Source organism: Gavialis gangeticus, unplaced genomic scaffold (genome assembly GCF_001723915.1).
Source record: "Gavialis gangeticus isolate Ggan-Ray unplaced genomic scaffold, GavGan_comp1, whole genome shotgun sequence".
In the NCBI taxonomy this organism is placed as follows: Eukaryota; Metazoa; Chordata; order Crocodylia; family Gavialidae; genus Gavialis; species Gavialis gangeticus.
In genome coordinates, this window is record NW_017729026.1 from 26,202,883 (window position 1) to 26,207,015 (window position 4,133).

Sequence of the window (4,133 nt, forward strand, 5' to 3'; positions counted from 1 at the left end):
GGAAGCTATTTCTATTAAGGAGGTATCATAGAAAATTAGGGTTGGAAGGAACCTCAGGAGGTCACTTAAATTCTATCCAACCCCCTGCGCAGAGCAGGACCATCCTTGCCTAAATCAATCCAGCCAGGGATTTGTCAAACTAGGCCATAAAAACTGCCAAGGATGGAGATTCCACCACCTCTCTAGGTAACTTGTTGCAGTGCTTCACCACCCTCCTAGTGAGAGATTTTTTTTTCCTAATGTCCAACCTAAACCTCCCTTGCTGCAACTTGAGACTGTTGTTCCTTGTTCTTTTATTTGTCACCACTGAAAACAGTCTAGCTCCAGCCTCTTTGGAACCCTCATTCAGTAGTTGAAGATTGCTGTTAAATCCCCCCTCAGTCTTTTCTTCTTCAGCCTAAATAAGCCCAGTTCCCTCAGCCTCTCCTCAAAAGCCATGTATCCCAGAGCCCTAACCTTTTTTGTTGCCCTCCACTGGACTTGCTCCAACTTGTCCACATCCAGGGGCAGCGCGTTCAGAGCATGGTGGTGCACCCCCTGCAAAAAGGCACCACCTGCAGGCGGTTGCCATTTGCCACCCTGCTGCTGTCTGTGGGTGGTCCCTGATACCTGCTGGTTGCTGCTGTGCCCCCCCCAGCTGCTGGGGGCACTCACCGTTCATGTCCACATCCTTTCTATAGTGGCGGCCCAAAACTGAACATGACTCCAGATATGGCTTCACCAGTGCCAAATACAGGGGAATAATTATTTCCTTTGATTGGCTGGCAACATTCCTACTAATGCAGCCCGGTATGCTGTTAGTCTTCTTGACAATAAGGTTACACTGTTGATTCATATCCATCTTATTATCCACTGTAACTCCCAGGTCCTTTTTTGCAGAGCTGGTGCTTAGCAGTTGGTCCTGAGCCTATAGCGGTGCATGAGATTCATCTGTCCTAAGTGCAGGGCTTTGGTGAACCTCATGATATTTATTTTGGCCCAGTCCTCCTATTTGTCTAGGTCCTATCTGTCTCTAACATATCTATCACACCCCATGGCTTGGAGTCATCCTTGAATTTGCTTACAGTTCAATCCATCCCATCTTCCAGATGGTTGAAGATGTTGAACAAAACTGGCCCCAGGACTGACCCCTGGGGCCTTCTACTTGATATTGGCTGCCAACTGAACATCAAGCAATTGATCACTACCTGTTGAACCTGGCATTCCAGGCAGTGTTCTGTTCACCTTACAGTCCATTCAGCAAACCCATACTTACTTCCTCAACTTGTTTGCAAGGATGCTTTGGGAGACTGTATCAAAAACCTTACTAAAGTCAAGGTATATCACATCCACTGCTTTCCCTGCATCCACAGAGCCTGTTTTCTCATCACAGAAGGCAATCAAGTTGGTCAGGCATGATGTGCCATTGGTGAAACTATGCTGACTGTTCCTAGTCACTTCCTTTTCCTTCAAGTGCTTAGAAATGGATTCCTTGAGGCCCTGCTATAATTTTTCTAGGGACTGAGGCAAGGCTGACCAACCAGTCTGTAGTTCCCTGGGTTCTCCTCCTTCCCTTTCTTAGAGGGGCACTGTGTTTGCCATTTCCCAATCATCTGGGACCTCCCCTGATTACCACATGTTTTCAAAGATAATGGCCAGTGGCTCTTCAGTCACATCAGCCAACTCCCTCAGCACCCTCAGGTGCATCTGGCACCATGGACTTGTACATGTCCAGATTTTCTAAATAGTCCCCAACCTGTTTTTTTTGCCAATGTTGGCTGCTTACCTCCTCCTCAAAAGGTGGAAGCTTGTTAAGGGACCCCATTTATTATATCCACTTCTGGTTATCGGGTCTTTTAAAAAATTAACGTTAATCTCCCTCCTTCTGACATTTCTGCAAAGGAGGAAGAGCTTTTAGTCTCATCTGTGAGATTTGGCAAACAGGATTGGGAGAGTCTCTACAAGTCTGCCCCTTTTTCTTCTTGCAGCTAAGAGATTATGCATAGTAAGCATCCATTTCCAGTTTCCCAGCATATTTTAATTTTTGAGTCATCCATCACAGGGGTTGGCAACATCAGTAAAGCCATTGAATCAGGCTTGTGGAGCCAGAGACTTTGCCCACTTTTGTGGGAGGTGGGCTTTGCCCATGCCCTGGCTAAATGGCAAAGTACTTTGCCTTTAACTCAAGCTGGGTCATTCTAGCCTGCTGCCAGAAAACTTTGCTGACTGCTGTTCTACCCCAGTGTTCCTCAGGTGGGTTTGTGCCCTGTACTTCAGCTGTGGATTGCTACTGATTTTACCCTCACCACAGTTGGTGAGTGGAAGCTACAGCAGTGGTGGCTGGAGTGGGGCGGGGGTGTCTGAAGGTGTCTGAAGTAGGGAAGAGCCACTGTGATGATCATGCACCTCCCTTGGGAATCTCCTGTGCCCATGCCCAGTAATGCTTGCTTCTTTCTTAATAAGCATGAGATTGACATGTACTTGATTGCTTCGCTGCTCCCCAGAAAGTGAATAGTTACAGAAGCTGACTGATATAATTTTATTCTGTTGCTTCTTCTGGGAATCTGTGTAGTGGTAGAAGCAGTAAAGCTGTATGCAGACTTGAAAAGGTTCTGTAGCAATGGTTTACTTTTAGAAGGGAATTGTACAGGCTTCTAACTTTTAAAACTAACCCCCCCCCCTCCCCCCAATATTGAGGAATTGATGCAAAGGCCCCCTGGCTTGCTAGAATAACATGCCTGCTCACCAGGGGTAAATGGATTTTTCAAGGCCTATTTAATATTATGAATATGCTTGTCACAGACACAGTAGGTTGTCTGCAGATAACAGAACTCTGAGAAGTTTACATGGAAAAAATAATTATGGCTTCATTTTTGTGAATCTGAGAATAAGACAGATCCAATATTTACCATAAAAATGTTAATAACTTTTCCCAGTGTTAGAGTGGGTTTCTCAGAATATAGGTGTCTAGTAAAATATAGGGTGGACGACATGGTATATTTTATTGGATTTTTTGTAAACTTAGAAATCAGAATGTCTTGGTGTTCTGTGTCAGTTCAGGTAGCTTGAACTAGATGCTTAAACACCACACTTGCTCTCTGCATCTCTGGAGATTGACAAATTTTACCCACCTCAGTAAATAACTTGAGCTCTAGAGATGAAAGGTACTGTACACATTTCATATGAAACAATGAAATATGGATCAACATTGGGTCTGTTAAGTGCGTAGACTTTGTATTAAATTGCTATCTCTTTCCTTATTTCTAATCAGCAATTAAATAAGTGGTGGTGCAAGATCTGTTTTTTGCTTGAATCTTCAGAGTGAAATTGTGCATGATGGAGTGGTAGAGGCTAAATGTTTTGTTAAGGTGTGATCTTCGGTTTAATTAGTGATTTCAAATTGTCGTTCTTGTCAAAATGGTGGGATATGTTTAAATACCTAAGCAGTGATTTGCTTCTTGCTTGTCGTAGACCAGTGGGGGGCTCCTGGAGTTTTCAGAGGTTTCACTGACCTATTGTTGCTGCTTTGTCGGGTATTTCTGAGATGTCTGACTTTTTAGGTTTGAACACACCCAGACTGTAAAATGACCTGAAGTTAGAGTGAGATTACTTATTAGAACTAAATAACCTCCTTCATTATATGCAAAGTCCAAGGTAACTACATTCTTTCAAAACAGACCACCATACAATTGACAGTACTCAGACTATGAAGAACAAAGAAACTGTTAGTCACTGATGTTGCACTGCTCACAAAACAAAGAGTTTTGTTTGTTGTCTTGATCAGGTAATGCAAGAATGATAATTCTGGCACAGGGTATATGAGGTACCCTAGATATAAATAAATGTCTCTTAGGGAAAAAATTCTGGTAAAGTTCTACTCCTATATAATTTTTATAAAGGAAAAATGTAAAACCAGTTCTGGATAAAACTAACTATATAATTGCTGTCGAGGCTAGCATGTACACACATTTTTTCTTCCTAAGGGTTTTGTATTTTTATATATATATATATATATATAATTTTTTTTTTTTAAATATTGATGCAAGAATGAAGTTCCTTTAGGACACCACAGAAAGCCTGTGCTTGCTTTAAGCCACCTTTGACCTTCTGACCCTGACTTACTCTGGGGCCCCAGCATAATTTAAGACAGCTCT

At 42.8% G+C, this 4,133-nt stretch overlaps 1 long non-coding RNA gene across 1 annotated transcript in view; it reads left to right on the top strand.

The window, feature by feature from the left end:
* The window catches only part of LOC109299595, a 17,764-nt gene extending 16,379 nt beyond the window's left edge, over nucleotides 1-1,385 (top strand). Inside the window, exons 2-3 of the long non-coding RNA XR_002097927.1 lie at nucleotides 350-351; nucleotides 1,376-1,385. This is a non-coding gene — a long non-coding RNA (uncharacterized LOC109299595). The remainder of the gene's footprint in view (nucleotides 1-349; nucleotides 352-1,375) is intronic.
* Nucleotides 1,386-4,133: the final 2,748 nt, after the last annotated feature.